The sequence below is a fragment of the Pipistrellus hanaki genome (assembly GCF_964339955.1).
Source record: "Pipistrellus hanaki genome assembly, chromosome: 10".
In the NCBI taxonomy this organism is placed as follows: Eukaryota; Metazoa; Chordata; class Mammalia; order Chiroptera; family Vespertilionidae; genus Pipistrellus; species Pipistrellus hanaki.
Window position 1 is genome coordinate 4,653,157 of NC_140512.1, and position 13,652 is coordinate 4,666,808.

Sequence of the window (13,652 nt, forward strand, 5' to 3'; positions counted from 1 at the left end):
CTTAGTACACCATATCAAAAAAGTACATGATGTCAACTTGTCCCATCATTATTCAGGTTAACTTTGATCATTTGGATAATGTGGCATCTTCCAGATTTATCTACCATAAAGTTGCAATTTTCCCATTTGTAATGAATAACTATTTTGAAAGAAGATATTTCAAGACAATGCAAGTCTTTATCTCATCAAACTTTTATTAGCTGCCCAGCTGGTGTGGCTCAGTGGTTGTGTGTGGACTTATGAGCTAGAAGGTCGTGGTTCCATTCTTGTCAGGGCACATGCCTGGGTTGTGGGCTCGATCCCCAGTAGGGGGCTTGCAGGAGGCAGCCGATCAGGGATTCTCTCCTATCATTGCTATTTCTATTTCTCTTTCCCTCTCCTTCCCCTCTGAAATAAAAATATATTTAAAAACAACAACAACACAACTTTTACCAGCCATGTTTAGCATCCAGTGATGATTCTTGCCTGAACCATTTAGTGCTATAATGATTGCAAAATGGTAAGTTGGAAACCAACCTTTACATGAGACTGGATATTTTAATTACCAAGACTGTTTCAGAAGCTTAAAGAGCAGATTTTTTATTATCTAAGAGTGGCCAGAAAAGTCCAAGGACTTGCCATAGATCTCATCCCTTCAGAACTGGTTTGAATGGGAGGTGAAGGAAACAAAGACAGTTGTTTTTACAATTATAACATAGTCCCACCTGTTTAGTGTATCTAATATGACATAATATCTAATACTCATATCTAATATGACATAATAACAGTGCCTACTTCATATGTTGTTGTTGTGGAAAGTGAGATAATGCAAATAACAGACTAAGCACCTCCTGGTATACACAGCCTTTGGCATTGTGACTTTTTAAAAAATATATACTTTATTGACTTTTTTACAGAGAGGGAGAGGAATAGAGAGTCAGAAACATCGATGAGAGAGAAACATCGATCAGCTGCCTCTTGCAATCCCCCTACTGGGGATGTGCTAGCAACCAAGGTTTATGCCCCTGATTGGAATTGAACCCGGGACCCTCAGTCTGCAGGCCAAAGCTCTATTCACTGAGCCAAATTGGTTTCGGCAGCATTGTGACTTCGCTACTTCTCTGAATGAGAAGTAGAGTCTATTTATTATCTCCTTTAATCTGAGCTGGACTGCTTTTTGTTTTGGCCAATAGGATGTGGCAGAACTGTGGGAGTTCTTAGCCTGGGCCTTTGGAGGGCTTGCAGCGTCTGCTCTCTCTTTCTTCTTCTTCTTCTTCTTCTTCTTCTTCTTCTTCTTCTTCTTCTTCTTCTTCTTCTTCTTCTTCTTCTTCTTCTTCTTTTTAAAATATATTTTATTGATTTTTTCACAGAGAGGAAGAGAGAGGGATAGAGAGTTAGAAACATCGATGTGAGAGAATCATCGACCAGCTGCCTCTTGCACACCCCCTACTGGGGATGTGCCCGCAACCAAGGTACATGCCCTTGCCTAGAATCGAACCTGGGACCTTTCAGTCCGCAGGCCGACGCTCTATCCATTGAGCCAAACCGGTCCTGGCTGCTCTCTCTTTCTTGTTGTTCTGACATAGTTGGTAAAATATCCTAGACCTCTTGGGGACAAAAGATCCTCTAGAGAGATCTGGAGCTGATAGCGAGGAGAGCCATGAGACATGTGAGCGAGGCCACCTTAGACCACCCAGCGCCAGGCAAGGTGCCAGATGATTACAGCTGTGTCAGTGATTCTCAGTGGGACCAGCAGAAGAACCACACAGCTGAGCTAAGTTCAGATTGTTTGCCCTCAGAATTGATGAGCCTTGGGAAACAGAAGACACAGACAGGCATGTGTGGAACGAAAAATTACCTCTGAGAGTATGGTCTTAAAGCAGGGGTCTTCAAACTACGGCCCTCGGGCCACATGCAGCCCCCAGGGGAGTCTGATCCTGCCCGCCAGGTTTTTTGGGCAGTGAGCGCAGCCAAGGTGTTACAGTAGGGATTAGTAGTTCATATAGTCCGGCCCTCCAGCTCTCTGAGGGACCGTGATCTGGCCCCCACTTTAAAAAGTTTGAGGACCCCTGTCTTAAAGGATAAGATTCAGGTCAAGAGGTGAGTGGCAAGGAAGTGAGATTTTTTTTCAGTGTCCTGACCAGGAATGGGACTGGTGATCTTTCAATACACAGGATGACACTCAACCAACTGAGCCACACAAGCCAAGGCAACATTTTTTAAAAATTTATAAGAAATTCAAGCAGCCCTAACCGGTGTGGCTCAGTGGATAGAGCGTTGGCCTGCGGACTGAAGGGTTCCAGGTTTGATTCTGGTCAAGGACATGTACCTTGGTTGCGGGCAAATTCCCAGCTGATCGATGTTTCTCTCTCGTTGATGTTTCTTACTCTCTATCCTTCTCCCTTCCTTTCTATAAAAAATTATATATATATATAAATTCAAGCAGATTTTCCCTAATATGAGACAAACTTCCTTTGAAAATTGTGAATTTACTAACAATAGAATATATATATATTTTTTTTTAAAAAGGCTGGGTGAGCCAGCTGGTGTGGCTCAGTGGTTGAACGTCCACCTATGAACCAGGAGGTCACAATTCAATTCCCTGTCAGGGCACATGCCTGGGTTGCAGGCTCCATCCCCAAGAGGGGGTGTGCAAGAGGCAGCAGATCAATGATTTTCTCTCATCTTTGATGTTTCTATCTCTCTCCCCCTCTCATTTCTCTGAAATAAAAAAAAAAAGAAAACAAAAAACAAACAAACAAAAAAAACCCACAAAAATGTTTAAAAAAAAAAAGCTGGATGGCTTTTGGGCGTCAGGAATGATATAGAGTGAATGAATTCAAGTCTCATATGGTTCCCTTTCACACTTAACAGTTCTTGGATTCTGAAAAAACTTCTCTGTAACATCAGTTTGGCAGTTCTGAAAATACTTTCCTTTTAGTATTCACTATAGTAACAATTTTAACAGTTTTCTACAAGTTTATGGCAACAAAGATGATTCATTGCAAACATCTGTCAAAGCTATTGCTTCATGTCCTTTTGGTTTATGAAACTGCAGAGTTTGAGCTCCTGAATAAACTCCTGTCTTCTTCTAAGTCTCTTTGAATTCTATGAATTATGATATTTTTATAAATTATAAGACTCACTTATTAACATCTCTGAAGTCAGGATGTGTGTACCTTCACCATCATCTAGGTGGCAAATACAACATAGCAGCAATTATCTTATATAATAAAAGCCTAATATGCTAAGTGTCCAGTCGTCTGATCATCCATTTAACCAAAGTGTAATATGCTAATGATATGCTAAGGCCGCTTAACCACTCACTATGATGTGCACTGACCTCTAGGGGGGCAGATGCTCCAACCAGTAGGTTAGCTTGCTGCTGAGGTCTGCTGATTGGGACTAAGCAAGACTGACTGGACATGCTCTGGAGCTCTCCTGTGGTCCCTCCCCAGCTGGCAAACCTCCCACGTCCCTCCCTGGCCCTGATTGTGCACCAGTGGGGTCCCACAGCCTGGTCTGCACCCTCACCCAATCTGGGACTCCTCAGGGGATGTTGGAGAGCCAGTTTTGGCCCGATCCTGCAGGCCAGGCCGAGGGACCCCACTGGTGCATGAATTCATGCACTGGATTTCTAGTCTATAATATGGATATAGCTGTTCAAATTGTCGTTACTTCAGCTGCATTAAATGCACTATTGGGACTATATGTGTTGTATATAATTAAAGATTTTAATGACTTATGGAATTGATGTCAGTAGCTTGGTAGGAAATCCCAGAAATAATGAAGCACTCGTTTAAGCAATGCTTTACCACCAACATTCTTTGATTTTTAAAAATATATATATTTTATTGATTTTTTTTACAGAGAGGAAGATAAAGAGTTAGAAACATCAATGAGAGAGAATCATCAATCAGCTGCCTCTTGTGCACTCCCTACTGTGCCTGCAATCAAGGTACATGCCCTTGACTGGAATCGAACCTGGGACCTTTCAGTCTGTAGGCTGATGCTCTATCCACTGAGCCAAACTGGTTTTGGCACCACCAACATTCTTGATGGCATGAGGATGAGATTGTGTAGAAAAATTTAAAGTTATAGAAAAGCATTGTATTAGAGTTTTTTTTAGAAGTGATTTTCTTTCACTATAATTTATAAAATAATGATGTATTTTATAATTGGTGAAATACAGTATTTTTAAAAAATTCTCACTCGAGAATATGTTCTTTAAAAAACAGATTTTTAGAGAGAGGAAGGGAGAGAAATGCAGTAGCCATTAATTTAGCTAAGCTGTGTTAGTGCTTATTATGTGTTGCCCAGGTATAGTATGAAGCACTTTATATAGGTCATCTGAGTTTGATCTTCGCTGGAATTCTAGAACGTAGGAATGTTTATTATCCATGTTTTTACAAATGAGGGAATTGCAGCCCAGAGCAATTCTGGTCCTAGGGTTTTGCCCCTAGTAAGGGATGGAGACAACTCAAATGCAGACAGCCTTGCTCTGCAGCAAGGGTTTTTAAGCACTACATTGAACTCTTTTCCATTAGCAATAACATTTTTTATTTTTAAAATATATTTTATTGATTTTTTACAGAGAGGAAGAGAGAGGGATAGAGAGTTAGAAACATTGATGAGAGAGAATCATCGATCAGCTGCCTCTTGCACACCCCCTACTGAGGATGTGCCTTCAACCAAGGTACATGCCCTTGACCGGAATTGAACCTGGGACCTTTTAGTCTGCAGGCCGACGCTCTATCCATGGAGCCAAACCGGTTTCAGCAGCAATAACATTTTTTAATTTTTATTTTATTTTTGCCCCATGCTCTCTTATTTTGCCCCATGCTCTCTTATTTTGAAATTTCTCTTTGGTATGTTTTGTTTCCCCATATAGACCTTGAGGGTCATTAAGTCAAGAGTCTCTGCACCTCACCTCACATTTGGGTTTTGAACACCCTGGCATTGTGCCCAGTTCATGCTTATTAACTATCCTAAGACAGACACTGTTTTTCACTCTGTGTTCAGACATGGTCTTGGGTTACAGCCTTCCTCTGGGGGCTGTGTTAGGGCTGATTTAATGGCAAGAGTAGAATTTTGTCCTTTTTTGGCAGGTGAGTATCCAAGGCCTCTCTACTTGGGAAAACTGTCATTGGATGGCAGCTTTTGGGGAGACAGCTGTGATCCTACCCTTGGTTGGCCCAGAAGGGAGTTCCTCCCTCCCCTCCGGGTGCAGTGGGAACACCGGCAGGGGGCCTCAGGCCTGACCTTTCAGCCTCTCCTGTCTGGGCTGTGGGTCTGGAGCAAATGGAGCAAAGATAAAGAGATCCTTCACTAGTTAACTGCCGCATGTCCAAACGGAAACCACCCCCCCACGCCACGATACTTTGAATGTAATTGTGTCTATAAACGCTATGGCATACACAGGGTTAAGGTGCATTGAATGTACCTGCAGAGGCTGCTGGCGTCACATTGGAGCAGTGGAGGTGTTCTGGCCAGACTATTGTAAAAGGTAGCTGTGGCTGACATGACTCAGTGGTTGAGCGCCAACCTATGAACCAAGAGGTCACGGTTCAATTCTCAGGCAGGGCGCATGCCCAGGTTGCGAGCTCGATCCCCAGTGTGGGGCATGCAGGAGGCAGCTGGTCAATGATTCTCTCATCATTGATGTGCCTCTCTCTCTCCCTTCCTCTCTAAAATCAATAAAATAAAATAAAATAAAATAAAATAAAAGATAATTGTGGAAATACTGGACATTCCAATGATTCTCAATTCCTATTCATCTTCTCAGATGTGTTCTATAGCCTCGTATACATTTATTGCACCCCTGACATATTTCCTTATTTTTTTCTTATTAAGATAATGCATCAGCTTTTGTTGCCTGCAATCAAGAAATCCAACAAAAAAGAAAAAAGAAATCCTACTGATATCTTCCATCAAGATGACTTCAGGCAAGGCAAATTTATTACAGGGATACAGAGTATCTCACGAAACTCATTTCAGATAGAACTTCTCTGAACACCCTGTACTATGAAATAGCTCTCATTTCCCTTGCTACTTGCCATCCACTTGCTCAACTTTTCCACATAGCAAAAATGCTTTCAAAATTATACAAATACCAGCTACTATGCTTTTCCCCTCCACAGTTCCTATAGTTTTCACACATTGTAGAGATCATTTTGGTGATGAGTTTTCCAACAATCATGGTCACAGAATAGGGTTCCCAAGTTAACAATGTCCTTTTATGATTGAACTAAGTTCATGATCAACATTACATCACCTTGAGTTTCTATAATATTTATCACTGATATCATATAGAGTAATGTCTGCATTGCTCTTTAACTACTTTTCTTGTTTGACTTGTTTTCCCAACCTCCTCATAAAATCATGAAACACAGGCCAGTTTTGTGCTTGCCATGTGTTCTCCAAGGCACTGAGAAAAGAGTGTAAAGAGCTGGGCAAAGAGCTGCGCAGTTGTTTCACCATAAACACTTGTTGACTTAGTGATTGAATGGATAAAGTTATTTGCATGATAACTGAGGGTGTGTGTGCTCTGTTATCACCAGCGTAGGAGCAGAGAGGCAGGAAATGAGAGAGTGTAGTTAATGCCAGTCTTTCTCTTCATTTTTTGTGGAATCTGAGATGGTTGACAGCATGTGGGTGGGAATAGATGGCTCTGACAGGGACTAGAGTTTCAAGGCTGCATCTATCTGTTCTAAAGAATTGATCTGAGTAATGTATCATGGGGGATGTATTGGCATGTGTGAATTTTGTAGAACATGCTAGTGGAACTATGACAGACAAAACTCTTGGGACTGTAAGAATTAAATACAATAAAATAGGGTATGCCGAAACCGATTTGGCTCAATGGATAGAGCATCGGCTTGGGGACTGAAGGGTCCCGGGTTCGATTCCGGTCAAGGGCATGTACATTGGTTGCTGGCATATCCCCGGTAGGGGGTGTGCAAGAGGCAGCTGATTGATGACTCTCATCGATGTATCTAGCGCTCTATCCCTCTCTCTCCCTTCCTCTCTGTACAAAATCAATAAAATATATTTTTTTAAAAATAGGGTATTTTTTTAAAAAAAATTATTGATTTTGTACAGAGAGGAAGGGAGAGAGAGGGATAGAGAGCTAGAAACATTGATGAGAGAGAAACATTGACCAGCTGCCTCCTACACACCCCCTACTGGGGCTGTGCCCGCAACCAAGGTACATGCCCTTGACCGGAATCGAACCTGGGACCTTTCAATCTGCAGACCGACGCTTTATCCACTAAGCCAAACTGGTTTCAGCAAAATAGGGTATTTCTTAGATCAAAATATTAATACACTATTAATATCTTTTCTCTTATTCACAGTGTTATACATCTTAATTGAATAGCTCTCATAATCTGTTTGAGAAAGAATAAATAGAAAGACATCTATACACCTTTTACCAAATAGGTAAAATAAGACATAGCCAAAGAAACTGGCTGAATCTTTGGAATTTATCAAATACAATTATTAAAAATTGAATCAGATTTATCTAATTTAGAATATTTTGCGGCTTTAATTTTTAAATCTAGCTCTTTACATGGAAAAATGCCAGGACCGGTTTGGCTCAATGGATAGAGCATTGGCTTGGGGACTGAAGGGTCCCGGGTTCGATTTCGGTCAAGGGTATGTACCTTGGTTGCGGGCAGATCCCCAGTAGGGGGTGTGCAAGAGGCAGCTGATCGATGACTCTCTCTCATCGATGTTTCTAAAACTCTATCTCTCTCCCTTCCTCTCTGTACAAAATCAATAAAATATATTTTAAAAAAAAAAGAAAAAAGAAAAAATGTATACTGGTGAGTTTTGAATGCAATTAACATTCATCATTTCATTCAGTTTTCATGCAGTAGTTATTCTGAATCTTATAATAATGAACAAAATGTGGGTAATTTTTGCGGTTAGGCAAAGTTAGCCAGAAAGATACATGTTTGTACCTTCTGTTTGGCTGAAATCCATGTCACTGAGCATGACCTCATTAAATCTGCTAGGAAGTATAGTGGTCATTATGACCTTGATAATATGAATGCTCATCTTTGCCTTTTTCCAATTTATGTCTGGGAGTTTGAATGAATAAAATCTGGCTTCTATAAGAAAGGTCTAAATTTGAATTGGGCAAGATATGAGTTCCCAGCGTAAGAGACAGAAAATTAAAATATCTCTCTTGGATCAAATTCTTTTTTTCTTTTTTAACTTAAAAAATCATTTCTATTTTTCAATTAGAGGCCTGATGCATAAAGTTCATCAAAGGGCTCGGCCTTCTCAGCCCTGACTGCCTCTTGGCCCACGGCCCTGCCCCCCCCCCCCCCCCACTGGTCATTAGGGAAGGCTGTTCCATCCTGTCTAATTAGCATATTAACTCTTTATTATTTAGGATTACAGTTGACTTAATTTCATGTGTATACCTCAGTGATTAGATATTATAAAACTTACTAAGTGATCATCCTAAAAAAATATTAGTGAATAGTGAATAATCACAGAGGCCTTGTTACCAGTAGGCCAGAATGGCCACAGGCCGCTCTGGGCATGTGCCTAAGGGGGATGGTCAAGGACTCTGAGCCTGGGACTCCTAATCAGGCCAAGAGACCGGGAGCGGGTGCAAGGACACACGGTACACTGTGCCCTTCAGTGGCCGGTATGAGGATGTAACTACTGGGACGAAGCCTTCTTTGTCTAAATGGTGTAAAATAGGGTACTGACCAGCTGGTTGGCTGGAGTAGACTGGAGTGTGAAGAAGAAGTCTGTTGGAGTTGGAAAGAGAGCAGCTAGGATGGAGTGAGAAGAAGTCTGCTAGAGAGAGCAGCTGGGCAGGAGAGACAGGAGAAGCTGCTGAGCAGGAGAGCTCAGGTACCGCTATGGTGTGAGGCGGTTAGTCCGGGAGCGGCGTGTGGCCACTCGGATAACAGCTGGGGCACAGAAGCCGAGGCTGCTTTCTGGGAAAGATATATGTTCACCAGCCGGTGTCTGGCTGCCTGCCAGCATGGACTTTGCTGTGAGCACTGTTCTTAAATATATATGTATATATATATATATATATAATTTTTATTTTATTTATTGATTGATTTTTTTTTTTTTTTTTTTTTTTTTTTTTTTTTTAAATATATATATGTTTTATTGATTTTACACAGAGAGGAATTGAGAGGAACAGAGAGTCAGAAACGTCGATGAGAGAAACATCGACCAGCCGCCTCCTGCACACCCCCCACAGGGAACGTGCCCGCAACCAAGGTACATGCCCCTGACCGGAATCGAACCCGGGACCCTTCAGTCCGCAGGCCGACGCTCTATCCACTGAGCCAAACCGGTCCCGGCTGATTGATTTTTTTTACAGAGAGGAAGGGAGAGGGACAGAGAGTTAGAAACATCGATGAGAGAGAAACATCGACCAGCTGCCTCCTGCACACCCCCTACTGGGGATGTGTCTGCAACCAAGGTACATGCCCTTGACCGAATCGAACCTGGGACCCTTCAGTCTGCAGGCCGACACTCTAGCCACTGAGCCACACGGTTTTGGAGGACTGTTCTTGTCTGATGGCTATGTGGCCACTGGTTTCAGCAATAAAGTCTCATTCTCATACACCCACAACCTCTCATGGCTTCTCCGTCTGAGACCCGGCGTCTTAGGAGTCCAGCCCCAGGCAGAGGGGCTAGGACCCAGCACCTGTTACTAGTGAGCAGAGGTTAAAGGAGGAACTTGGACTTAAGTTCCCAACAGTCAGTACAGTGGGCAGGGTTTGAGAAGGAACCTGGCATAGTCGGATGGGAGAAATGAGAAGACACGGACTCACAGCCACTCAGATGCTCAGAGCCGGTCAGACCAGCAGAGCTGTGCGGTGCTGCTGCTGCTCCCGGCACATGGCCTGACTGGCAATGCCTCTCCGTGCACAGGATGCTGCCAGTCCACTGAGCCACACCGGCCAGGGCTCCCTGCATTTCCCACCTGCCTCTCCTTCCTCTGGCTCTTCTCCTATTTTAAACTTTCAGGAAGGAGCCACCGGCCCCACAGGAAAGAGTCCCTGTTTCCTCACAAGTTTTGTCCAGAGTCCTTTCCGGGGTCTCAGCGAATCTGCACAATATATCCTCAGGCCTGAGCAGGGCCATGGTCTGTCTCATAGATAAGAGTAGAGGTAGGTCCTCTCATTCCAATTCGTTCATCCGTTGAGTTTCTAACACTTTTCCTCAGAGACAGCTCGATGAGCCTTTGGGAAGGCTCTTTTTCTCATTAGCAGGATATTCCCGGCCTGTCTTTTCGCGAGAGACTGACTACCTTCTCCCCCTCAGGGTGCTGGCAGGCCCTCTCCTACCGGGGACCTGGGACTAGCTGGCTATGGTTTTTATCTGTGCTTCCAGGGAGGAATGGCTTCAGCCCTGATTAAATGTATCTGCACAGCTGATTACATTCTTTGGCTTCTAGGTCTTTCTTTCACAGGTGGGAAGAGGGTGGCAGTCCAGTCCATGCATCTAAAAAATGGTTTCTAGCCAAAACCGGTTTGGCTCAGAGGATAGAGCGCCGGCCTGCAGACTGCAGGGTCCCAATAGGAGGTGTGCAGGAGGCAGCTGATCGATGTTTCTCTCATCGATGTTTCTAACTCTTTCTCCCTCTCCCTTTCTCTCTGTAAAAAATCAATAAAAAATATATTAAAAAAAATAAAAAATGGTTTCTAAGTTGTAAGGTACAATGGGGTTTCCTGCCAATCTCTAGCGGAGTCAAACAGCATGTATTAAATACACACGGTGTCCAGAGATCTGTGTATGATGCCAGGAGGAAGGTTACTGAGTGCCTCCTACCAGGAGCTAAAAGAGTATTATAGTAAAGTGTTTGTAATCTAAGAGATTGGTTTAACATCAATAAATATTAGGTAGTGAAAGAATCTCATAGACAAAAACATAACCATCTCTTCATCCTAAAAACTTGTATGGCTCCTCAAATTAAGTAAAAGTGCCTTAGTTTGGCATTTAAGGCCCTTGCTCTGCCCTACCTTTTCCTTTTCATATACAGTATCTCTCTAGGAGCACTGTCCGGTGGGAATACAATGCAAGCCGCATAAGCAATTTTGTTTTTTCTTGTAGTCACACTTGAAAAATAAAAAAGTAAGTTGATAATGTATTTCATTTAACTGGATATATAAAAATATGATAAGGTTCATATATAATCATTATTTTAAAATGTTAGAAATATTTTAGATTTGTTTCTGTAGGAAACTTTTAAACCTTGGTGTGTATGGTACAGTTACAGCACATCTCAAGTCACGTTAGCCACACTGCAAGTTCCCAAAAGCCACCTGTGGCCGGTGCTGCTGCATGAGGCGTCGCAGGGGTCCTGCACCAGATCTCTCATGCTTTGTGCACTTGGCCTTCGTGTCTTTTCCTTCGTGCTCTGCTACCACGCAGACTTTTCCTGTAGGGCCTAGAATTGAAAAAAAAAAAAAAAAATGCAATCTGATTCCAGACTTATGCTCTTTTGTTTTTATATTGGGAAATATAACACATGCCTGGAAAAGTGTATAAATAATAAATATACAGCCCAACGAATCATTGTAGAGCCCACAACAGTATAACTACTACACCTTATCAAGAAATAAGAGATTTGTAGAATTTCAACCCACTGCTTCTTCCCACTCCCAATCCCTTCTCCTTCTTAGAGGTAGCCATTAACCTTTTTAGGGTAACTATTTCCTTGCTTTTTACAGTTTTAACATCTAAGCATGCACTTTTTATTTATGTTTTTTGAACTTTATAACAATGGGATAGCCCTGGCTGGTTAGCTCAGTTGGTTAGAGCATTGTTCCTGATATGCCACGGTTGTGGGTTGGATCCCTGAGCGGAGCAGTCCAAGAAACAACCAATGAATGCATAAATAAGTGGAATATCACCTCAATATTTCTCTTTCTCAAATCAATCAATAAAAAAATTTAAAAATGGAATAAACATTGGATTTTTAAGACTCATCTATATTATTGTATGTAGTTTGTTCATTTTGTTATATTCCATTATACAACTATATCACAATTTATCCATTTTGTTGTTGATAGAGGAAATTGAGTTGTTTACAATTTCTAGGTACAACCACGTTCAATATCACATCAATATTTCTCTTTCTCAATATTTCTCTTGCACCTACATCTGGGTGCACACGAGCATGGTTTTTTCAGGGCATATACCTGGAAATCCCACGCTGGAGCATCTCTTGGCTTGTGTCCAACTTCTATATGTATATATAAAAGCCTAGCAACAGTCACTATGATGCCACTCAACACAGGAGCCGCCCCCTGGTGGTCAGTGCACTCCTAAGCGGGAGCGCCTTTCAGCGAGCTTATGGAGCTGCAATAGCAGGAGCAGGGGGGTGGGGAGTGAGCAGGAGCAGTGCCTGGCCCTGGCTCAGACTCCTCAGTAGCTCTCTGCCACTTCGCACACTACTACATCCCTCGGGGGATGTGGGACTGCTGGTGTTGGCCGGATTGCAGGGATCAGGCCGAAACCAGCAATCCGACATCCCCTGAGGGGTCCTGGATTACGAGAGGGTGCAGGCCAGGCTGAGGGACCCCACCGGTGCACAAAGCCTAGCCGGGCCTCTAGTTAGTATATAAGGCCAAACAATCTTTAAACTGCTCTATTAATATACTCTCGCTACAGAAAAGTGAAAATTCCCATTGCTACGCTCTTGGGTCAACACTTGTAATTGTGAGTCTTTTTCATTTTAGCCAACCTGTTGGTTGCATAGTATTGCCTTACTATCATTTTAATTTACCTGTTTTCATATGAGGTTGATACTTATTAATGTTTACTGGTTATTTGGATTTCTTCCTCAGTGATGTGCCTGTTCAAATATTTTCCTTATGTTTGTGGTTCTTTATATATTCTTAGTTATATATGCAATACATTTTTTCAGGTTTATTGAGAGATAATTGACATAGAGCTCTGTATGTGTAAGTTTAAGGTGTACAGCAATAATGCTGTAAATTTTTTTATTTAACTATGAGGCTTGTTTTTATCTCTTTTAATAGTGTCATTTGGTCAAAGTAACTCTTAAACATTAATGCAGTCATATTTATCATTTCTTCTATTATATAGTGCTTTTTGGATTAGTTTAAAAGTCTGTCCCCTACTCTTGAGGTCATGAACATATGCTGCAATTGTATCTTCTAAGCTTTATTGTTTTGCCTTTCAAATTTATGAGTATTGCCTTAGCTGGTTTGGCTCACTGGATAGAGGTCAGCCTGCAGACTGAAGGGTCCCTGCTGGTCAAGGGCACCTATCTTCATTGCAAGCTTGATCCTCAGGTTAGTTGGTGTGTGTGTGGGAGGCAACCAATTGATGTGTCTCTCTCACATTGATCTCTCTTTTTCTCTGTCTCTCTGACCCTCCTTTCCACTCTCTCTAAAAATCAATGGAAAAATATCGTCAGGAGAGGATTAACAACAACAACAAAAAAATTATGAGTATTATCCACCTGGAATTTATTTTTGTGTGTAATTTAAAAAACTCATTTTAATTTTTTTCTTCCAGATGGGAATCTATTTGTCTTAGTACCAATTACTGAAACCCATTCTTTAGACATTTCTCTGCATCATCACCATGGCAACATAAATCACATTCCCAAGTATGGGTGAGATCTTCTGGACTCTTTATTCGTTTCCATTGGAATA